This window comes from Aquarana catesbeiana, linkage group LG12, assembly GCF_042186555.1.
Source record: "Aquarana catesbeiana isolate 2022-GZ linkage group LG12, ASM4218655v1, whole genome shotgun sequence".
NCBI lineage: Eukaryota > Metazoa > Chordata > Amphibia > Anura > Ranidae > Aquarana > Aquarana catesbeiana.
The window spans coordinates 84709133-84734572 of NC_133335.1; positions in this window are offsets into that span (position 1 = coordinate 84709133).

A 25440-nucleotide genomic window follows, 5' to 3' on the forward strand; every position below is an offset into this window, starting at 1 on the left:
AATATCTTATAGTGTTACCAACCACTGTGTAAAGTGCTAGTGCTAACAAAATATATAGGTATATATATATAAGTGAGAAATAAACTGAAAACTAAAATCATACAATGTGCCAATATTACTTCATAGAATTCCCGCATATTTTTACCGTATCTGGTGAGTGGCCATTGCAACAGGTGGTGGTGAAATCACAATAAGTGATGAATTTGGAGCACTTTATATTGAAGAAAAACGTTATTACTGTACAGGAGTGATCACTCACTGAGGACATCTAGTGTACTATGGTGCACATGTTGGGGACATTTTTCAAAAAAAAAAATTTTTTTTTGCAAATTTTCTTGCACTGTGCAGCACATATATACATTGATATGGGAATTCTATGAAGTAATAATGGCACATTGTATGATTTTAGTTTTCAGTTTATTTCTTACTTATATATATATACCTATATATTTTGTTAGCACTAGCACTTTACACAGTGGTTGGTAACACTATAAGATATTTTACCTAGATACATTTTGATCAGAAATAATATATGGGAAAGATAAGTTTTTTTATATAAAAAAAAAAAAGTGAAAAATATCAATATACCAATATAGATGGCAGAGAAAAACACTTCATCATAGGATCAATATAGAAATATTTTTTATTTTGCACAATTTTGGTGGTTATTATACACAAGAGTTAGAGTAATCCACTTTTTACTATATTTGCATCCCACTATTTCTTGGGTGGACCCACATGATTGCAGCAAACTAGATTGATGGGTTATTAAAACTTAGTTTTGCGCCGGTAACACATCTTGTTGGACAAATATACCTTCCAAAGCAGCTGCCAAAGTGGCCAATTCCACCGGCTCCTTGTCCACAGTCACTCCTTCCATAGCCCCACCATTATGCACGGAGGAGTCCCCAGAATTATTTGACCACAGTGTCGGGTACATGCTGCTGGAGGATGTGCAGCGATTTGAAGGCTCCGATGTTGGTTCCCAGGTTGAGGAAGGGAGTAACATGAGCCTAGAGAGAGGGGGTACCACAGAAGGACAAGAAACTGGCAGTCATGTTTCCTCAGCTGCAGCATACAGCCCAGTTTGCTCCAGTGACAAGGAGGGAGGGGATGATGAGGTCACTGACTGTACTTGGGTGCCTGAGAGAAGAGAGGAGGAGGAGGCACAACTCCAATGAGGCAGGATGTCCTCTAGGGGGCAGCTTAAGGGCAGCCACCCTATTGCATCACACTGCAGAGCTCCGCAGGTGCAGGGCGCTGCTGACTCCCCGCTGACTTCTAAAAGTTCCTTGGTGTGGGCCTTTTTCGACACATGTGCAGCAGATCGCACCGCTGCTGTTTGCAACCTATGTCTGGCGTGGCCAGAACAGCAGCCACTTGGGCACCACATGCTTGACCAGACATCAGATGACCTGCCATGCAGTCTGTTGGCAACAGCACTTGAAAGACCCACATTAAAGAAAAAGGCAGACTTCTCCTTGCTCCTCATCTGGGATCTCCAACCCTACTATACCTCCAGTCCTCTCAAAACCTGCACTGAGAGGAATGAATGTATAGCAATAGGTGTCCCAAGTACTTGCAGCCAATCTGCTAGCAGTACACCACCATCTGATTTTAGCAGGCAAATGTCCCTACCCCAGTTGCTGAACCGTAAAAAGATATTTGGTCCCAGCCATCCACATGCTCCGCCTCTAAATGCTAGCTTGGCCAAATTGCTAGCACTGCAATTGCTGCCTTTTCAGCTGGTAGACTCTGCCCCCTTTCGTGAATTTGTGGAATGTGCTGTACTTCAGTGGCAGGTTCCAAAATGCCATTTCTTTTCACGGAAGTCCATTCCAGCTCTCTAACGGCATGCTGAAGGCAATGTTTTGGCCGTGTTGGACAGGGGGGTCAGCAGTAACATTCATATTACCGCTGACTCATGGTCCAGCAGGCATGGGCAGGGACGTTACCTTTCCTTCACGGCACACTGGGTAACTCTGCTGGCAGCTGGGAAGGATGCAGGACAGGGTTCAGTGTTGTTGGAGCTTGTTCCCCCACCACGCCTCCAAAATGCTAGTGGTGATTCTGCCACAGCTCTCTCCTCCACCCCCTCCTCTTCTTCCTCCTCTATGGCAGTGGTTCTCAACCCCTCTAGTGCCGTGACCCCTTGATAACATTTCCCAAGTTGTGGAGACCCCTAACCGTAAAATTATTTTCATAGCATGGGTTGTCAGCACCCAAGGCAAGACAAGTAATTTGCGCCCCTAACCCATGGACATTTAGCGCTCCCTGAGTCCCTTCCGCTCGTACAGTATTAAAACCCCTTATGGTACATTTTAGGATGTGCCACTCTTTCTCTTTGTTCTCCTTTGTTTCCCTTTTATCTCTCTCTATCCTAATTTCTTGTTTTTTTCCCCATCCCTCTTTCTAGCTGTCTTTCTTGTTCTTTCTCTCCCTTTTTCTTTGTTTCTCCCCCTCTTTTCCTCTCCCTTCCATGTATTCTCTATTTTTATTCCTTCTCTTACTCCTTGGTGGGGGGAATGGGATGAGTGGCAGTGCTGGTGGGGAGTTCTGATCAGCCAACTTAGGTGCTCTTGATCAAGGTCATCTGTTGATCTGAGAACTGTAGTGGGGACTTTTAATAGCAACTATAATTACAGGTAGTGTTACTCACCGTGTCTCCAGCTTCACTGTGCCTCCGACTTTGTGGTGTCTCGTAGCAGTGACACCTATGCCGAAATCAGGAGATAGGGTCTCCTTCAGCCGCTCCCACTTCACATTCCTCACCAGTCAGCTGACCTCTAGTCATACCTGAACTGAATGGGCGGCTGCAAAGAGGCTGGGAGAGTGGTGCGGGCTCCAGGGACAGCCAAGGATTTGGTGACCCCTGGCAAATCATCATTTGAACCCCAGGTTGAGAACCACTGCACTAGAGGGTGCTACATGGGGAACTTGATTCAATTTTTAAAAAATCAGCATGGACACAGGTGTTAATTTTGCCTTTTTACTTACCTACCATTTGTTCTGTGTTCTACTCCTTGTACCTATATCAACTTCAAACTTTCGAGTTTATAGTATTTTCACTTTGTTCGTATTTTCAGTTCTTTAAAAATGCAATCCAGTTCTTTTAATAGAAATATCAAGAACCTTTTAAAGAAGCTATCCCCCGCTACAATGTCCTGAATCTTAATCTGTAAAATGGGAACAGAGAACAGTGGCACCAGGGGAATTGTTGTGCCGCCAAGGGTTAGCAGACAAAACAGAGAAATGAAAAGCATCTGAACTTGGCCTACAGGTAGAAAAAGATCAGCTGAGTAAGGTAAAGTGTGTTTTCATTCCTCTTAAAGAAATCAACGACTTGTAAACACATTTTTCAGAATATTTGGTAAAAATGGCAAATAAATAGCGTAAAAAAAAAGGAAAGACACTACCATGAAAATATACTGCTGCTGGAATGTCATAGGGTAGTTATAGAGTCATAGGAGCTAAAGATGGTTTGGAGGCGTAAACACCCAACAATCAGGACAAGGTTAAGATCAGGAAATAAGAAGGGAAGGTGATATTGAGAATCCAGACCCATAAAAACTACCAAGACAGAGAAGGGAACTACAAGGGCCAATGCCCTGGGGGCCCAATCATATTAACACACCACTGCCAATGTAAAAAGACACAGGAGGGTGCAAATGCCTAGTGCATTACCACCACAAAGTTTTATTAAATATAGAATAGGGATGAGCCGAAAACCCACCGGTTCGGTTTGCACCAGAACCTGCGAACGGACCGAAACTTCGCACGAATGTTAGAACCCCATTGAAGTCTATGGGACTCGAACGTTCGAAATCAAAAGTGCTAATTTTAAAGGCTAATTTGCATGATATTGTCCTAAAAAGGGTTTGGGGACCCGGGTCCTGCCCCAGGGGACATGTATCAATGCAAAAAGAAGTTTTAAAAACGGCCGTTTTTTCGGGAGCAGTGATTTTAATGATGCTTAAAGTGAAAAAAAGTGAAATATTCCTTTAAATATCGTACCTGGGGGGTGTCTATAGTATGCCTGTAAAGTGGCGCGTGTTTCCGTGCTCAGAACAGTCCCTGCACAAAATGACATTTTTAAAGGAATAAAAGTCATTTAAAATTGCTTGCGGCTTTAATGTAATGTCGGGTTCCGACAATATGGATGAAAATCAGTGAGACAAACGGCATGGGTACCAGCCCCCCCCCCCCCCCAGTCCATTACCAGGCCCTTTGGGTCTTGTATGGATATTAAGGGGAACCCCGCACCCAAATTAAAAAAAGGAAAGGCGTGGGGCCCCCAGGCCCTATATACTCTGAACAGCAGTATACAGGTGGTGCAAACAAGACAGGGACTGTAGGTTTGTTGTTAAGTAGAATCTGTTTGTAATTTTGAACTGGTACATTTTTAAAGTGTAGCTCCAGCCAAAAAATCTATTTTTAAGCTTTTTGGAAAACATAGGGAAGGGTTGTGACATTTGTTTTGCTGTCTGTGCTCCTCTTCAGAAGATTTCTCCTAACTTATTGTCACAATGACAAATGTTTTTAGAAAATTTGGGGTTTTTAGTGAAACAAGGATTGGTGATAAAACATCAGTGGAAAGGAGAAACGTTTTTCCCATATTAACTCTTACAGGAGAGAATTTCCCTTCCTAGGGGTAGATTTCATCTCACTTCCTGTTGTCTCCTTCCTTTTGCAAGTAGGAGTCAGTTGTAAGTTGGATTTTTGAAAGTAGGGGCCTGCCCTATATACTCTGCAGAAATTGTGGCCTTAGGTGTTGGTGTTGCCACAACACTGTAAGCCCTCACAGGGCCCTGCTGTGAAATATTAGATCAAGAATTGTAATTACATGCCCCTGTTGAACAGGGGCAGAAAAATTGGGCCTTTGGTGATGGTGGTGGTGCTGGTGCCACAACACTGTAAGTCCTCACAGTTACTCTTGGTGGGCACTGGAACGGGCCCTGCTGTGAAATATTAGATCAAGAATTGTAATTACATGCACCTGTTGAACAGGGGCAGAAAAATTGGGCCTTTGGTGGTGGTGGTGGTGCCACAACACTGTAAGTCTTCACAGTTACTCTTGGTGGGCACTGGAACTGGTCCTGCTGTGAAATATTAGATCAAGAATTGTAATTACATGCACCTGTTGAACAGGGGCAGAAAAATTGGGCCTTTGGTGGTGGTGGTTTTGCTGGTGCCACAACAGTGTAAGTTCCTCACAGTTACTTCACAGTTACTCTTGGTGGCTGCTGGAACAGGCCCTGCTGTGAAATATTAGATCAAGAATTGTAATTACATATCCCTGTTGAACAGGGACAGAAAAAATGGGCCTTAGGCACTGGTGCTGGTGCCACAACACTGCAACCTGCTGCAAAGATTTACATCAAAAATTGCAATTACACGCCCCTGTTAAAATGGGGCTGAAAAATTGGGCCTTAGGCACTGGTGCCACAACACTGCAACCCCTCACAGATACTCTAGTTGGAGCGCAGGAATGAGCCCTGCTGCAAAGAATTGCATCAAATTTGTAATTACACGCCCCTGTTAAACAGAGGCTGAAAAATTGGGCCTTAGCCACTGGTGGCAGCACCCAGAAACAAAAATATTCTTACAAGCTATCAGCATGATCATTGAGGAGGAAGAGGATAGTCACTCAGCATAACAGGATAGTCACTCAGCATCAGCTTAGGCAGTCTTGAAGGGATCTGACATTTCAAAAAAAATGTATTCGGTTACATTAGCATCAGGTGCTTCTTATCTGGTGGTGATCCAAGACTTCATTTTATGAAGGTCAGTCGATCGACCGATTCGGTGGACAGGCGCACCCTGTGATCGGTTACAAAGCCTCCAGCAGCACTGAATGTGCATTCCGAAAGAACGCTGGATGCAGGACAGGCCAGTAGCTCAATTGCATACTGTGAAAGCTTCCAGCAGCCTCCAGCAGCACTGAATGTGCATTCCGAAAGAACGCTGGATGCAGGACAGGCCAGTAGCTCAATTGCATACTGTGAAAGCTCTGGCCAGTGATCCATCCTCAAGACCCAGTAACCCAGAGGATTTTCGGTGGGAAAGGTGTCCAAGTCAAATCTTGCCCCTAAGTATTCCTGCACCATGTAAAACAGACGCTGGTGATGGTTGCTGGAACCGATCATACCTTGGGGCTGCGGACTAAAAAATTGTCTGAACGCATCGGTCAGACGGCCACCTTCTCCACCGCTCCTTCTTTGACTGACCGAAGCCTCGGCAACATGTTGTCCAGGAACAGGAGTTTGTAACCTCCCAGTCTCTGGGAACGCGTTGCACAGACCTTTCTGCAAGGCCTCCTGAAGAGGTTTCATCCTCTGCTCCCTCTGCTGTGGCAAGATAAGGTCTGCAACCTTACTCTTGTAATTTGGATCAAGGATTGTTGCCAGCCAGTATTGATCCCTCTCCTTGATACTATGAATACGAGGATCCTTCTGCAGGCTTTGCAGGATTAGGGAGGTCATGCAACATAGGTTTGCTGAGGCATTCGGTCCGGAGTCCTCAGGGTCACTAAGGACGACATGATCCGCAGCCACCTCCTCCCAGCCACGTACAAGTCCATGTGTTTCTTGGGACTGTAAATGATCCCTTAAAGACTGCTGCTGATGCTGAGTGCCAGGCTCCACCTCCATGCTGACAAAATCCTCCTCCTCCTCCTCGTCCTCTTCCTGTGTGATCAGCGGGCATGCAGGAACACTGTCTGGATAAAGGGGGCCTTGAGAGCTAAGGAAGTCCTCCTCTTCCTGCCTCTGTTCTGCCTCAAGTGCCCTGTCCATTATTCCACGCAGCGTGTGCTCCAACAGGTGGACAAAGGGGACAGTGTCACTGATGCATGCACTGTCACTGCTCACCATCCTCGTGGCCTCCTCAAATGGTGACCGGACAGTGCATGCATCCCTGATCATGGCCCACTGGCGTGGGGAAAAAAAATTAGCTCCCCTGACCCTGTCCTGGTGCCATAGTCACACAGGTACTCATTGATGGCCCTCTGCTGCGTGTGCAGCCGCTGCAGCATGGCCAACGTTGAGTTCCACCTGGTGGGCATGTCACAGATTAGGCGGTTCTTGGGCAGGTTAAATTCCTTTTGGAGGTCTGCCAGCCAAGCACTGGCATTATATGACCGGCGGAAATGTACACAGACTTTCCTGGCCTGCCTCAGGACATCCTGTAAGCCCGGGTACCTGCCTAAGAACTGCTGCACCACCAAGTTAAGGACGTGAGCCAAACAGGGCACATTGGTTAGTTGTCCCTGTCGGAGGGTGGAGAGGAGGTTGGTGCCATTGTCGCAAACCACCATTCCTAGCTTAAGTTGGCGTGGTGTCAACCACCTCTGAACCTGCCCCTGCAGAGCTGACAGAATCTCTGCCTCAGTGTGGCTCCTGTCCCCCAAGCACACCAGCTCAAGCACCGCATGGTAGCTTTTGGCCTGCGTACTAGTAGTGGCATTTTGGAGGCGTGGTGGCGGAACAACCTCCAACACTACTGCACCTTGTCCTGCATCCTTCCCAGCTGCCAGCAGAGTCACCCAATGCGCAGTGAAACTTAGGTAACGTCGCTATCCATGCCTGCTGGACCATGAGTCAGCAGTAATATGCACCTTATTGCTGACTGCCCTGTCCAGTGAGGCCAAGACATTGCCTTTCACATGCAGGTAGAGAGCCGGAATTGCCTTCCATGAGAAAAAGTGGCGTTTGGGAACCTGCCACTGAGGAACCGCACAATCCACAAACTCACGGAAGGGGGCAGAGTCTACCAACTGAAAAGGTAGCAGTTGAAGTGCTAGCAATTTTGCTAAGCTAGCATTCAACCGCTGGGCATGTGGATGGCTGGGAGTAAACTTCTTTCTGTGGTGCAGCAGCTGGGGCAGGGAAATTTGCCTGGTACAATCTGACGTTGGTGTACTGATAGCAGATTGCCCGCAAGTACTTGGCTGTGACACACCTAATTCTATACCTTCATTCCTCAGTGCAGGTCTCAGAGAGGACTGAAGGTATAGTGGGGTTGGAGATCCCAGCTGATGAGGAGCAAAGAGAGGTCCTCTTTGTTCTTTGGTGTGGGTCTTTTAGGTACGCTTGCCAACGAACTGCATGGCAGGTCAACATATGTCTGGTCAAGCATGTGGTGCCCAAGCGGGAGATGTTTTGGCCACGCAAGATACACTTGAGACGTTGCAAATAGCAGCGGTGGAATCTGATGCACTCATCTCAAAAAAGGCCCACACCAAAGAACTTTTGGAATAACGCGCAGAGACAGCAGCGCCCTACACATGTGGAGCTCTGCAGTGTGATGCAGTCAGTGTGCTGCCCTTAGGCTGGCCCCTGGAGGGCATCCTGCCTCGTTGGTGATGTGCCCCCTCCTCCTCCTCCTCTCTCCTATCAGGCACCCACGTGGAGTCAGTGACCTTATCATCCCCTCCCTCCTCATCACTGAAGCAAACCTGGCAGTATGCTGCAGCAGGGGGGAACATGACTGCCAGATTGCTGTCCTTCTTGGGCACCCCCTCTGTCTGGGCTCACGTTACTGCCTTCCTCTAGCTGAGTTCCATCATCGGAGCCTTCAAAATGCTGGGCATCCTCCTGGAGCATGTACCCAACACTGTGGTCAAACAGTTCGGGAGACTCCTCAGGAGGACATGGTGGGGCTAGGGAAGGAGTCACTGATGCCATTGAGCCGAGGGAAGAGGCCGCGTTGGCAGCTGCTTTTCCAGACAAAGTACCCTGAGCCTGGGTGAGAGAGGATGAGGAGGATGAGGACGGCTTGGTCATCCACTCGACCAAGTCTTCCGCATGTTGCGGCTCAACGCAGCCAGCTGCCGAAAAAAGGCCAAGCGTGTCCCACGACCACATGCTGATGAGGATGCACTGTGTCCACAACCAGCACTGTTGCCTCTAGACACAGAGCCTGCTTGCCCTCTTTAATTGGCTTGTGACTGTCTGCCTCTCCTTGTTGGCCTTCCAGACATACTATTGGCCTGCAGTGAGATGTAGCTGCACAAAACTGGGATACACACCGATTATACTGCAGCTAGCAGAATCAACTGCCTGCCTGTAGTATTATTAGTATGGGAACCTATCTACCTGTACTTGTCTTCAGGTAGCTATACTGTAGGTGCAACTGTGCAGGGTACACAGTACAGTAACTGGAAATACGTCAAGAGCCTACACAAGCACCTGGCTTCAGGTAGCTATACTGTAGGTGCAACTGTGCAGGGTACACAGTAAAGTAACTGGAAATACGTCAAGAGCCTACACAAGCACCTGGCTTCAGGTAGTTATACTGTAGGTGCAACTGTGCAGGGTACACAGTACAGTAACTGGAAATACGTCAAGAGCCCACACAAGCACCTGGCTTCAGGTAGCTATACTGTAGGTGCAACTGTGCAGGGTGCACAGTACAGTAACTGAAATACGTCAAGAGCCTACACAAGCACTTGGCTTCAGGCAGTTATACTGTAGGTGCAACTGTGCAGGGTACACAGTACAGTAACTGGAAATACGTCAAGAGCCTACACAAGCACCTGGCTTCAGGTAGCTATACTGTAGGTGCAACTGTGCAGGGTACACAGTACAGTAACTGGAAATACGTCAAGAGCCTACACAAGCACCTGGCTTCAGGTAGTTATACTGTAGGTGCAACTGTGCAGGGTACACAGTACAGTAACTGGAAATACGTCAAGAGCCTACACAAGCACCTGGCTTCAGGTAGTTATACTGTAGGTGCAACTGTGCAGGGTACACAGTACAGTAACTGGAAATACGTCAAGAGCCCACACAAGCACCTGGCTTCAGGTAGCTATACTGTAGGTGCAACTGTGCAGGGTGCACAGTACAGTAACTGAAATACGTCAAGAGCCTACACAAGCACTTGGCTTCAGGCAGTTATACTGTAGGTGCAACTGTGCAGGGTACACAGTACAGTAACTGGAAATACGTCAAGAGCCTACACAAGCACCTGGCTTCAGGTAGCTATACTGTAGGTGCAACTGTGCAGGGTACACAGTACAGTAACTGGAAATACGTCAAGAGCCTACACAAGCACCTGGCTTCAGGCAGTTATACTGTAGGTGCAACTGTGCAGGGTACACAGTACAGTAACTGGAAATACTGTAAAAACACCTGCCAACCTGTCAGTATATTAGGAAGAGAAGAACAGGATCTAGCTAAACTGAATACAGTGTATATATATATATACATATATATATATATATATATATATATATATATATATATATATATATATATATATAAGAGGCTGTTGGAGAGGACTGTATGCAAGCCTGTTGCCCACCGATTATGGGCCCTAGCATTTGGGGGAATTGTGCTCTCTGTGAGCTGTATGCCTGGGGACCCTGGGGTTGGTGTTACTTTGGATTCAGCTCCATGTCCCCCCAAAACACACAGACTCTGGAACCCGTTATATGCCATATTAGAATGATAAGACTGAATTATACTGTTGGGACACATCCTGTGAGGAGATGCTAATGTCATCATCTCCACTCACCTGTCTGATGTCAGCTATAATGGGTTTAATGTAAATAAGTTTAGTCTAGGTTCTAAAGGTATTCAACTCATTGTTGTTTGTTCTAATTAACCCTGTGTTGATGTTTATGGTAATGTGTGTTAATTGAATGAGCTGATCACATTGTCCTCTATACAATGTAGGAGACGGGACGACTCCTATTGGAGCTCATGTTAATTAGGTTAATTAGGTTATGTTTGTATTGTTAATTGTAATTAGCTCCAGCTATTGTGTTTATATTCCTGTGTGAAGCTCGGTGACCACAAGTCTGGGCGAAAGGTCATGTCTCAGCCACCTAGGCTGTATAAAGGATGAGATAATTAGCTCATGTTAATTAGGTTAGCTTTGAGTCACCCTGGTGTATAAATGTGTGTGATATCTCAAATAAAAAACAGTTCTGATGTACTCCAAGACTGGTGTTGTCTAGTTCTTGGGGTTCCTATGGCCAGATCCATTGGACTCGTGTTCCAGAACTTAGGAAGCGGTATATGACGGAAGCACTCAAGCGGAGTGTGGGGCGTTCCGTGACATTGGTGGCAAGCAGCGGGAAAGCTTCCTACAGTCTGGGACATCCAAACTTCCATCTGGATCCAAGGTCCAGATAGCAGGAGAGGAGAGGTACAGATACCAGCCGCCATGGATGAGGAATTCAGAAGGAGGTTGCGAGAGATGCAGATACAGCACAGAGGACCAGTATCGGAGCAGGTCCTGCTGGGATGGTGTGATTCTATTCGCTGCAAACTCTGGAAGGAAGCGCTAGCCCGTGAGCAGCGACACCAGGGAAAAGTTCTCCCCTCCATCGAGGAAAGGTACTGGTCGCAGTACGGACTGCGGGTGCGGTTTTTGGGAGAAAAACCACACAAGAAGCAGACAGCTGAATTAAGCAGGCTGGTCTGGGCAGAAATAAAGCTGGATGAGAGCTACAGAGCCCTCCAGTGGCATGTATCCCAAGTATGTCCCTGGATAGCGGATGACAGCCCAATGGAAGGCTTAAGCTACGGCGGCTTGGGACTGTTGTTTGTGAAGCTGACAGGGGACCCTAACTTTGGGAGTGATTTGGAGCGGCGGGTGGAGGAAATCATGGATTTCAGAGAAGGGCTACTGAACATTTCGGAAGTGCACTGGGCACAGGAAGATTTGGAGTTTCTGGCCGTTCAGGAATGGGAGCTAGAGATCGCCTACAGACGGCTGCTAGACATTGCTCAGTGCCAGGGCTGGGCTCCCTTTGCCTGGGACTATCAGGAAATACCAGCTGAAGATCTGGTAACTGAACAGAGGGTCCAAGACCTCTGTCCCACACTTTTACCAATTCCAGAGACTGGGGATTTAATAGACGTTTCTGTAGAGGAGGAACCACCTGGCAAACCCCCAGCAGAAGTGCTGGCAACCGGACAGAGGGTGCAAGATCTCTGCCCCACACCTGCAGCAATTGTGGAGGCTCAGGCTGAGAAGATGGCAATCACTTCCCAGCAGCAGATACAGGGGGAGAAGGGAGAGGAGGTGTGTGTTGTCCCCCCCCAACAGTTGGCCAGGGTGGAGGAAGTGGGCTTTCCTCCCCAGCAAAGATCCGTGTACCTGGGCGACAGTACCATCGACATGTCGTCCCAGCAGCCAGATGAGGGAATGGAAAAGGAAGCAGCCGGCTCACCTCCCCAATGGCAGCTACACAGTTTGGGAGTGGAGGAAGCCAGCCTCCTGCCCCAACAGTTAGCCGGAGCAGAGGATGCGGAGTCCCCAGCAGAAGTGCTGGCAACAGGGCAGAGTGCAACCAACCTCTGCCCAGCACCGGCAACAACTACAGAGTTCCAGGGAGGCGGGGCAGTCGGCCTCCCTCTCCAACAGTTAGCCAGAACAGATGGTGTGGGGTTTCCAGCAGAAGGGCTGGCAACAGGGCCGAGGACTGCTGGACTCTGCCCTCAACTAACAGAGGATGGATTTCCTGTGAAGGTGGATGGGACTTCTGTCTCCACCTGTATACTCCAGGGATGCTGGGCAGTGGGCCCCAATCCCCAACAGCATGACAGAGTGAGCCCAGACACCCTGTCTTCTCTCCAGCGGCAGAAAGGATTCCAGGGAGAAAGGCCAGTCCAGGCCTCTCCCCAGCGGCAGATATGTTCTCTGAGAGAGGCAGAGGTTGGCTGGGTGAGTAATGCTTTGTTTGGAACAATTTATTTGGGGTACTGTGTGGGTACAGGCAGTAGAGGACTGGAGCTGTTTACTAACTTCGGAGTCAACCCGTCTGGGGTCTCCTCCTGTGTTAGTCTCCTGCCGAAAGGGGAGAAATGTCACAGACCTAGCCAGAACAGAGGCTGTTGGAGAGGACTGTATGCAAGCCTGTTGCCCACCGATTATGGGCCCTAGCATTTGGGGGAATGGTGCTCTCTGTGAGCTGTATGCCTGGGGACCCTGGGGTTGGTGTTACTTTGGATTCAGCTCCATGTCCCCCCAAAACACACAGACTCTGGAACCCGTTATATGCCATATTAGAATGATAAGACTGAATTATACTGTTGGGACACATCCTGTGAGGAGATGCTAATGTCATCATCTCCACTCACCTGTCTGATGTCAGCTATAATGGGTTTAATGTAAATAAGTTTAGTCTAGGTTCTAAAGGTATTCAACTCATTGTTGTTTGTTCTAATTAACCCTGTGTTGATGTTTATGGTAATGTGTGTTAATTGAATGAGCTGATCACATTGTCCTCTATACAATGTAGGAGACGGGACGACTCCTATTGGAGCTCAGGTTAATTAGGTTAATTAGGTTATGTTTGTATGGTTAATTGTAATTAGCTCCAGCTATTGTGTTTATATTCCTGTGTGAAGCTCGGTGACCACAAGTCTGGGCGAAAGGTCATGTCTCAGCCACCTAGGCTGTATAAAGGATGAGATAATTAGCTCATGTTAATTAGGTTAGCTTTGAGTCACCCTGGTGTATAAATGTGTGTGATATCTCAAATAAAAAACAGTTCTGATGTACTCCAAGACTGGTGTTGTCTAGTTCTTGGGGTTCCTATGGCCAGATCCATTGGACTCGTGTTCCAGAACTTAGGAAGCGGTATATGACGGAAGCACTCAAGCGGAGTGTGGGGCATTCCGTGACAATATATATATATATATATATATATATATATATATACACAGTGGTGTATTTAGCTTTTGTGCTGCCCTAGGCCTGACTAAACTCATGCACCCCCCCAATTTAAATATGACCCCCCTGCTGCTGAGGCCACACCCCTTCCTGTTTAAGACCCACCCTATCATCTGTAAACCACACCCCTTCTTCTTTAGGCTCATTTGGCACCTTTCAGGGGGGAGGGGGGAACAGGTACCTGTTTTTGACAGGTACCCTTCCCCACTCCCTGGAGACTGCGCTGCCCCCTCTGAAGTTCAGCCCCCCTCCTCCTTCCTCCACTGGGGCATTCAGAAAGTGCAACGCGCTTCACACACGTGCAGTAGTGAACCGTCCAGTTTCTCTTACCATGAATGATGGTGGCAAAACCCGAGAGCCAATCCGAAAATCGGCTGAGGTGTCGACATTGCGGGATCCCTGGACAGGTAAGTGTCCTAATATTAAAAGTCACCAGCTACAGTATTTGTAGCTGCTGAGTTTTAATGTTTTCATGGGGTGGGGGCGGGACTCCTCTTTAATGAGTTTGCATTGATTTCAGCATTGATGGAGCACTTTATTGCAATATCATGATCTGCATATTAATGCACTTTCACTAAATGTGGACTGTTTAAAGGGTTTGCATTGATTTTAGCATGCATGGAGCACTTTACACATGTCAGTGGCGGCTGGTGCTCAAAATTTTTGGGGGGGTGCAAACAAACTAAAAAATTCAGAAAAAAAGACATCAATTGCAGCCTCACTGTGCCCCACCAAACGCAGCCACTGTGCCCACCAAACGCAGCCACTGTGCCCAATCAAATGCAGCCACTGTGCCCCATCAAACGCAGCCACTGTGCCCCATCAAACGCAGCCACTGTTCCATCAAACGCAGCCACTGTGCCCACCAAACACAGCCACTGTGCCCACCAAACGCAGCCACTGTGGCCACCAAACGCAGCCAATGTGCCCATCAAACGCAGCCAATGTGCCCACCAAACGCAGCCAATGTGCCCACCAAACACAGCCACTGTGCCCACCAAACGCAGCCACTGTGCCCATCAATTGCAGCCACTGTGCCCATCAAACGCAGCCACTGTGCCATCAAACGCAGCCACTGTGCCCACCAAACGCAGCCACTGTGCCCACCAAATGCAGCCACTGTGCGCATCAATTGCAGCCACTGTGCCCATCAATTGTAGCCACTGTGCCCTCAAACTCTGTCACTGTGCCATCAAATGCTGTCACTGTGCCCCATCAATTGCAGCCACTGTGCCCCATCAATTGTAGCCACTGTGCCCCATCAATTGTAGCCACTGTGCCCTCAAATGCTGCCAAAGTGCCCCATCAATTGTAGCCACTATGCCCTCAAATGCTGTCACTGTGCCCATCAAATGCCAACACTGTTCCCAATACACTGATATAATTTATTAAATGACTTTACCTGCTGTCCTGGGGGTTCCCTTGTGCTTCTCTCTCTCTCCTCCTCCTCACTGCCAGACCTCGCCCCAGTGCCGAGTAGAAGCAGTGCGGAGGAGGGTAGGCGGAGCATAAGGCTCCACCTCTGCCAGTCACCGGCTGCTTATGGGTGCGTGAGTCACACGCCGCCCCCTGCATGAGAGAAAGTCCCCCCACCCGATTCCCGGGTCCCGCCCCCCGCACACATGCAGCCCACGGCGGCTGCCTTGCTGTAGCAGGCGGCGCTGCTGTGTATGGGCGTGCTTGGCAGAGGGTGGAGGGGCGTGAGCTCTGCTAAGCACGCCCATACACACGCCCCTCCATCCTCTGCCAAGCACGCCCATACACAGCAGCACCGCTACAGTAAGGCGGCCGCCGTGGGCTGCATGTGTGTAGGGGGTGGCCGCGGGAGCCGGGAATCGGGTGGGGGGGACTTTCTCTCATGGGGGGGGCGGCCCTTTTTGCCGGCCCCCCGCAAAGTGCCGCCCTAGGCCTAGGCCTTGTTTGCGGATAGTTAAGAAATCATCTTCAAATGATCTCAAATGATCTCTTAAATCAGGAAGGATGGAAGTAGATTTTTACAGAGAAAAGTTGATAAAGAGTCACTCTGAATAACTTCTTCATCTATGCGACTTTTAAAGAACTGTCCGTATCTCTATATATGTGCTTGCAGCTTCACCGCTACCTGTTTGCCACTACTTCCCATCTGCATGGTACTTCCAAGTTGAGCTAAAGAAGAGTCACTATAACTTTTCCCGCTTGACTGATTGGAATCCCCGGGGTATTGCTGAACCCAAAGTCATAGGCCATCACTGCCCATCTCACTGACTTGTGCACTAACAACCCTCAGTCTCTGGTAGTACCGTTTCCCTTGGGCTTTCACTCACATGATCAACAGTCCATGTGCCACTCATAAACGATCGATCGCCCAGTTTCCTTCCGCTTTGTTGCTACTTCTCCCGCAATGATCCTTAGCTCCTTTTCTTCAACGACACCAACGACACCAGCGATCACATGCTGTGGAGTGTCGGTTGTTCCTTCATGGAGGACCAGTTCTCCATTCCCCCTTTACTGCAAGGGAAAAGCTCCCTCCCCCCTCCGGGAACCAGGCTGGCCTCCTCCGCTCCTCAGAGCAGGACTGCAAACGAACCCTCCCCAGACACCACATGACCCCCTTTTATATGGGAGTCCCGGGTATTCCCAAGCAGATTAATGATTGGCCGAGACTAGCATACAAACTACCTGCTACTCAAAATGGAAATTGACAACAGACAGGCCTGCTGTAATAGTACAAGTCTGTCTAATTTTACCTGGCATGAAAACTACCAAGAAGGGTCACCTACCTAAAAGTAGGTGCCCGCTACATACACCACACACTTAAATCACAACTGTCCCCAGTTGTGAGGAATGAATTTCAGAGTAAATTTACTCTTAAATTTAAGGAAGAAAGAGCATCTCGTTGTATTAAAGGGAGTGGGGAAAAAGGTAACGAACTTAAAAACAGGGTTAACATTAGTTGTCACTGTATACAATATAAATACAATAATATTTACATGGCCTGACTGTAGATCCCTACATCTAACATTCCATACAAGTGGAACCAAAGCATTGCTCCTGCAGGAGGAATTCTGCTTACCACAGGCCTTCATCCGTGAGATAGACAGCCGTCACATCTTCAACATACCTAAAAGAAGACACAAAATATTTCTAACCTATACTAACTATCACACTAGCATTACTGGGCAAAGGGGGTTATCATCCTCCACCGGGTAATTGAACAAATACAAAACTCTTTACGGCATGTGTGTTTCTGCTGGGATAATCGCTCCCTCAAAAGGAGTCCAGCAGTCCTCCTGCAGAGCGCATCCCAAACAGACATGCTCAGCATTCAAATCCGTCTACTCGTTGGTAAAGAAACTTTCTGTTTGGCAATTAAACAAGAGTCCTTGTAGAAGTACTTGTGAGGCAAAAAGGGACTGTACAGAGACAGCAAACCCTAGTGTCCGTAACTTTTGTCCTTGTTAGGCACCATGAATGCGAGTCATACACTAACAACAATCCTGCTCACAAATAGTATCTTGGGTCAGGCAACCTCCTCCGACTGTCCCCTGGTCCTCTCACTGAATTAGAGTAGCTACGGGTATTTTGTCCAGCTTTTACCACTAATACTCTATCTTTGTGAATCGCTCTTCCAAGCCTCCACTCGCGATGAATATCCTTGAACCGAACCCAAACCTCACTGTCAGGTATCCTCTTTGGCTTGGGAACATGAAGATAGTCCCACACAAGTTCATCCTCCCATGTCTCCCGGGAACTTTCTACAGTGTCCATAATATGTTCCGGGACATAGGGGTAATCAAAGCCCCATTCTTGGGCCACCTTTCGCTGAATCTCTGGAATCTCGAGAGTCTAGGCAAGTCTTTAACCTTTCCTCTGCCAGGCAAAACACACGCGTCAGTAGCTCTACTGACCCATTGCTGGAACATAACTGGCCTGTTAAGAAGGGTAGTACTCGATACATTAAATGGGGGTACTGGAATTTTGACTGTATCAGATACTCCTGTGGAAGCCTCCACTGAAGTTGAGCTTTCAACAAAACATTCCTCCTCGCTACTTGAATTAAACTCTTCAGGGGATGACCATTCAAACAGATCGTCCATAGATCCATATTTTTGCAGAATCTGTGGTAATCCCCAACCCGGTCTTCGTTTACCCTGTCCGGCTCACCCGAGGGATCCCCCTCCTGTAATTTAGGCTCCTTCCGGACGGACAAATCAAAGGGTTTACTGCTAGCTGGCTCCTCTGGGGTTCTTTCCAAAGACTGGGCAACAACTTCAACAGTCCCCGGATCCCCAACCAGACCACAGGTTTTCTCTGGGAGCTCCTCCACCGCTGCTGCAGGCCATACACGACCCTCTCCGGCCTTCTGAACCACCTGTGCTTGCGGCAGAAAAAGTCCTGTTATATGACTGGCAGAGTTATACTTGACGTCCTGTTGAATAGGTCCCAATCGTGTCAACTGAGCACCACAGTGTCCACACTGAGCCCAGGCGGTAACTCCAACTGTAGGCCTGTGACATCCGGGACACAACATACAAAGTCTCTCGACTCTTTGAATCACTCCAAGCGCCAGTCCTCCTGTGAGTTCCATTTGAACACCCTTATCGATCAAAACCCAGTCCTGCAAATCAGATAACCGCTGCATGGCGTGTGTATTTCCGCTACCTTCCGCCATCTTCCTCCACCTCTCTCGGTCTGGCGCGGGCGCGCTAAACATTAAGAAACTTTTTCTCTGGGGCGTGGCTCCACCCCCCACTTGTTGGTTCAGCGTGCGAGGAACTTTAGCTGCACATTTTCAAAGGCCTCCCCAGCGATCCCTGGTGGCAGGTACTGTTGTACTGCAGGCTATCTTGGCAACAGTTAGTGAAATGGAGGTTTCGTAGCTATGGGAGATGGTTAGCGGCAAACGTGAAACAGATACCCCGGACGACACCCCCACATGTAGCGCTCACTCCCGGACAAGCCCCCACATGTTGCAAGAACCCCCGAAGGACCTGCTGATATTGATCGGGCCTGTTCTCTAATCTCTTGCACCCCTAATAAATTTGTTTCAATCCCCTTGACACAACTGTAGTGCAGTGTTGTAATGATACTGATACGAATGTTAACTCACAATATATATATATATATATATATATATATTACAATTATATATACTTCTACCTGGGTGTTTGTTGCTCCACCTGTAGGAGAAAAACAACACTGCACACAAAAATTTGTGATTAACCAAAATGACGTATTTTACTAAACTGATATTTAAAGATAGTTACAATGACTATACTGTCCCACAAACGTAGCGTGACAGCACAGTGCATATTCAAAACAATCTTAGTACATATACACACAAATATATATGGTTTTCTTGAATAAACCCCCTGTTGGTGTGTCTCCAGGTGGGACCAGTGTTCAAAGTGTCAATGTCTTAACTCTGGACACCTTCCCACCTCCAGCACACTGTAGCAAATACAAAAAAACCACAGGAATGCTAATACCCCACAGTTTTAAATCACTAGGGAGCTCCCCCTGCTTTGACAGTGTAGTCACTCTATTTTATGACTAAATGCAAGGCCTTGCATTGATAGAAATAGTTATCTTCAGTCTTCTGCTAGCTATAAAATCAATAACTGTAATCCACAAGGCTTGTGACCAATAGGATGGTGAAGTAATAATGGCAACTGAATTTGTTCCAAGGGACTATCAGTCCCAGCAACACTTTGCAATCAATATAAATGTGTGTAGTGTGATGCAAACTTCTGAGCGTTAGCCCTCTCAACACACTGAATCCAGACGAATGGATTTCTCCGTTCCACAAGTTCTCAGTCTATTTGAAGTTACAGCTGCGCTGTTACGCTGTTCCATTCACTAACGACCAGGAGTCCTCGGTTACCTCCTTCACGGATCTATGGAACGATCACTCTGCTGCTCCAGCACACTGTGATCTAAGGCAGGATCGCTGGCTGCTGTTCCGCTCCGCACAGGGTAGGCCGCAACTCTGTGGGACACACACACACCCACAGAGTCCTGCTGGCAGGCCACGCGTCCCAGGAACAAGAGACCTAAGATGGCCGCTCCCAGCCTTTTTATAGTCTTCTCACGATGCAGTTCAGTTCGCCCAATGTTTATGGGAGTTTACAGGCATCATGGGTAGGTCAAGTTAATGTCCAGAAGTAAACAATAAAACACTTCCATGTCACTCCCCAAGTAATGAAAAATAAAGGTGCTGCAATTATATATTTTGGCCGCTAGATGGCGCCATATACCAACTTATTAACATTACAGCATTACATATAACTAGAAACAAATATTGTCAGCGCTACATACTCCCCCTGCTTTGAGTCTTTGGTCCCCAAAGATGTGCAAGACCCTGTTTCTGTTACACATTTTAGCCTCTAGGCGAGCACACAAGACAGACAGAGGAGCCTCCCACCAATTCTCAGGTGTTGGGAAACTATTCTGTGTACCCACAACTGTCACCTGGCTATCAGATACAGATGTGTCAAGGGGTGAAATGGGGCTCTCTCCCTCTAAATTGACAGAGGAAGAACTAAGCTCTTCGACATTCCTTTTACTGGTGACTTTAGTTACTTCAGAACACTCGCCCAGTGTATCATATGTCAGTCTTTTTGGTGGGCGAATGTCCCTCTTTCCTCTTTGTTTCTTTGGTGTGTCCACTATTTCTGGGCAAACACTATTTTTTTCTATTACAGTCCTCTGTTCCTCAAAGTCAATGGGAGACAAACATTCTTCAGGATGTTCAGACAGTGGTACAAACTCTGGAGCTTCTGGCCTAAGGGCCTCACTACCCTCTCTGTTTGTCTGAAATGAAACACTCCTTTCAGCTTCTGGTGTATAAGACAACCACAACCAGCTGATGTCCATGTCTTCCTCCACATTATCCTCAGTTATCAAGGATCCAGGCTGACACCTAGTTATAGGCTGACACTCATTCGTTGATGTAGATGATAACTCCTCCTCAGGGATTATCCTGACTGCTTCGGTGAGGGGTAAGAGGTTATTCCGATGCCAAGTCTTAACTGGTCCAGCACTTCCTTTCGGTTTAATTTCAAACACAGGGAGCCCTGGAAGTTGTCTACATACAACGTATGGCTGCGATCTCCAGTGATTAGCCAGCTTGTGTTTCCCTGGAATACCTAGATTTCTTAGTAAAACTAGGTCGCCAGATTGTAGATCTTGAATCCTTACTTTGAGGTCAAAGTTCCTCTTGGTTCTACTCCCTCTGCTGTTTGACATAGCCCGAGCCTTTTCATAAGCAATCTTCAAACTCCTCTGCAACCTATTGGCATACCCTCGATGAGAGGTCTCTGAGGTGTGGTCTAGAGAAGTTCCGAAAGCCAAGTCAACTGGTAGTCTGGCCTCTCATCCAAACATCAACTGATAGGGTGAATATCCTGTGACATCACTCTTTGTGCTGTTATACGCATGTACCAGGGCAGTAATGTGCTTGCTCCAATTGGGTTTTTGTTCAGAGGTCAAGGTCCCCAACATTTTGAGAAGGGTTCTGTTAAACCTCCCCCGCTGAGGATCTCCTTGTGGGTGATAAGGGGTAGTTCTAGACTTCTGAATTTCCAATAGATCCAACAATCTCCTGATGAGCGTACTCTCAAAGTCCCTCCCCTGATCCGAGTGAATCCTCTGTGGTAAGCCATAACTGACGAAAAACTTTTCCACCAGCGTCTTCGCCACTGTGACTGCTTGTTGATCTTTAGTGGGGAAGGCCTGAGCATACCTGGTAAAATGATCGGTAACTACCAAGATGTTTCCTTGCCCACTCAAATCAGATTCTAAACACAGAAAATCTATGTAGACTAAATCCATTGGACCTTGGCTTGATAAATGACTCATTGGAGCGACTTGCTGAGGCAAAGTCTTTCTCTGTATACACCTATGGGTGACAGTAACTCTCCACTTCTGTCCTCATGTAAGGCCAATAGAATCTATCTCTTATTAGTTGAAGAGTTCTTTCTGACCCTAGATGGCCATGATAATCATGCAGAGCAAGTAGCACTTTCTCCCTATGTTTCTCTGGCAGAAACAGTTGCCATTTCTCCTCAAGATCTTCAGAGGGGCCCCTTCGGTAGACCACCCCTTGTTGCAACTGCAACCGACTCCACTCCTTATGCAGCAAGTGAGCTTCCCTCCGAGTGCTCTTGAGAAGTAAGTCAGGTTGCTGACTTTCCAAAGCCTCCAGTACCAATCTACAGAGTGGATCTTCCAGTTGGTCTCTCCGAAGGTCTTTTCTTGATAACTCAGGTAAACCTTCCCCTGCAATCTGGGAGACATTACAGTAACACTTGGGCACCCCTGCTGTAGTCACTCCAACCTCTTCAGCTCTGGCTTCACCCTTCTCCTGCCACTCTGTTCTTTCACAAAGGGCTCTTACCCCTTCTGGGGCAAGCTAAGTCCAATTTTCCTGAGAATCCAAGGAACTGTGGGGTCTTCTTGACAGTGCATCTGCATCTCTATTACCCACCCCTGGTCTGTATTTCAGGCTGAAGGTAAATGCTGAAAGGGCAGCCAACCACCTGTGGCCTGTGGCATCCAACTTTGCGGTGGTAAGCAAGTATGTGAGGGGGTTGTTGTCTGTTTTGACCACAAATACTGCATCGTACAGGTAATCTCTCAACTTGTCCATCACAACCCACTTCAAGGCCAGAAACTCAAGTTTGTGAGTTGGATAGTTCTTCTCAGCAAGGGCTAGACTTCGGCTCACATAGGCAATGGGCCTTAATTGCCCATTATGTTCCTGGTAAAGTACCCCACTGAGCCCATCTCGGCTGGCATCCACGTGCAGTTTATAGGGCATGGCAGGATCCGCATAAGCTAAAACCGGAGTAGTGGTAAGGCTCCACTTCAACTGTCTGAATGCCTCTTCGCATTGCGGAGTCCACTGATCCTGAATAGACTCCTTCTTCATCCTGGGCCCTTCTTTCCGCTTCCCAAGTTTATCTGAACTGACATCAGCCTCTTCTTGGTTCTTCAATAGCTCTGTAAGTGGGTGAGCTATTTTTGCAAACCCCTCCACAAATCTTCGATAATAGGAGCAGAAACCCAGAAATGACCTGAGCTCGGTCACATTTGTGGGCCTGGGCCAAGAGGTAACAGCTTCTAACTTTTTTGGGTCTGTTGCCACTCCTTCAGACACTATGTGTCCTAAATAGTTCACTGAAGGCTGATAGAACTGACACTTTTCCATTGAAAGCTTCAGGCCTTCATCATGTAGTCTCTTCAGTACCTTTTCCAGTCGCTCTTCGTGCTCTTTAAGAGTTCGACCAAACACTATGATATCATCCAGGTATACTAGCACCTCAATCAAGTTCATGTCGCCCACCGTCTTCTCCATTAACCGCTGAAAAGTGGCCGGAGCCCCAGACAGACCTTGTGGCATCCGGTTGAATTCATAGAACCCTACGGGGGTGATGAAACCGGTCTTCTCCCTATCTTCTGGACTCATGGGGATCTGGTAATAGCCACTCTTTAGATCCAGCACGCTGGACCACTTCACCCCCGACAGGCTCTGTAAGGCATCTTTTATACGAGGGGTAGTGTATTTTTTTGTTTAATATATTTTTATTAAAGTAAAGTATGACAAAGATATACATATGTCTCAGAATAAATGCATTCTTAAAAACACAGCAACAAGAGTTTCAGCACTCACAGATTTCAATGAGTAGTTATAAGCTAGCACTCAAATAATTGGCTCGGAAGCTAAACCAAGTGTTAGTATAACATAGGGTTTATACTTTGTGAGCACTTGAAACAAAACAAAATTAAAGAAAAAATCCTTACTTTGGTATATAGAAACTGAGAGATAAATAAAAGCAGGAAAAATAAAATTAAGAAAAATTAGATGAAAGAGAAGAGAGTAGGAGAAATAGTGGAAAATAGGAAAGGTAAGAAAGCAGAGGGTAGGAGGGGGGGTATGGGGGAGGGGGGGGGGTTGTTGCTGGCATGCATGTCTACAAAGTGAAAGGGAGTGATATGTTAAGGTGTAGTTGGCTAAGCTTGGACGAAAGATTTAAGAGGTTTGCGTTATTAATTCCTTATAAACAGATGTGGATTGAAATTTTATCCAAGAATCCCAGATTAGAGAATGTTTTTTAGAGGTACCTCTAATGTCGTGGATGATGCTCTCCATAAGATGTACCTTATCAACCATTTGTAACCAAACTCTTATAGAAGGGATTGTTGGTTGACCCCATAAAGTAGGGATTAATGCTTTGGCAGTGTTTAGTAAATGAGGGATAATCGAACGTTTATATATTCTTATGGGGGTTTTGGTAGAATGAAAAAGGATAGTCCATGGGTCATTAGGTATATTGACTTCCGAGATCTGCAATATTAAATTGCGGATGACATCCCAGTAAGGTCGGATGAGTGGGCAAAACCACCAGATGTGTGCGTGAGTGGCTTTGTTCCCGCAGTTCCTCCAGCATAATGGGGAACTGGCGGGGAACATTTGTTGTAATCTGGCTGGGGTGTAATGCCATCTAGTAAGCAATTTATAGTTGACCTCTGACATTTTTGAGGCCAATGAGGAAGTGTGGGCTAATTGGAGGATCTTATCCTTTTGATTATCTGTTAGGTAGGAATCTAAGTCAGATTCCCATTTAGCCAGGAAAGGTGGGAAGTTGGGATTTTGAAGTGCAATGAGAGCTTTGTAAAATAGAGAAATTCCATGTAAAGGGGGATCTTTTGGGTAGAATATTTCTTCTATGGCGTTTAATTCACTCAGACCTCTAAGCGGGTTGGGAAGGGATCCTAAGAAATGTTGTAATTGGTGATATCTCCATTTATCTAGAAATGTGATGGGTTTAGGAGCAAGGATCACGTGTAATGGTTTAAGTATGTTGTCCCGGAGGACATGATGTAATAGAAGAGGTTCTTCCGTTCCCCATAATTTAAAGCCTGGATCTAATAAGCCCGGTAGGAAATATTTATGATTGAGGAGAGGTAATAGAGGAGAATCATACTTCCAAGAGAATTTTTTGTGTAGGGCGTCCCAGATATCTAAGGAGGATATAGTGAGAGTCGAGGTAGATCGAGCTAGGTTCCTACAAGAACGGGGTATCCAGGGGGCTACCGAGGGATTCACTCCACTTAAAAAATATTCAATTTGTACCCATAGTTTCGATTTAAGAGCGTATTTCCAATCGGCCAACCTGGACAAGATAACTGCTTGATAATATGCCTTAAAATTAGGAAGTGCTAGACCGCCTGAGCATTTGGAGCGGAATAGTAGCTCTCTCGATACCCTGGAATGACCACCTCTCCAAATAAATCTGGAAATCAGTGTTTGTAATATAGTGAAGAACCCCACTGGTACTCCCATTGGTAGCATTTGAAAGAGAAAAAGGATGCGGGGCAGTATGTTCATTTTGATTATATTCACTTTCCCCAACCATGTGTGTGATAAGTTGGACCATTTTCGTAGATCCTCTCTGATCCTGTTTAGCAGGGGGATATAATTATGTCGAAATAAAGAATGGAGATTGGGAGTCAGATATATACCTAGGTATTTCATGCTTTTAAATACCCATTTAAAGGGAAACAGGGGCTTAAGGAAAAGAGCTTTGGACCTGGGGATATTAATGTTTAAAATTTCAGATTTGGATAGATTTATTTTGAAGTTAGAGATGGATTGAAAGTTAGAAAATTCAGCCATTAAGTTGGGAATTGAGATGCGTGGTTGCTGGATAAAAAATAGTACGTCATCCGCATACGCCGCGTATTTATGGGATCTTTTGCCTATTTGTA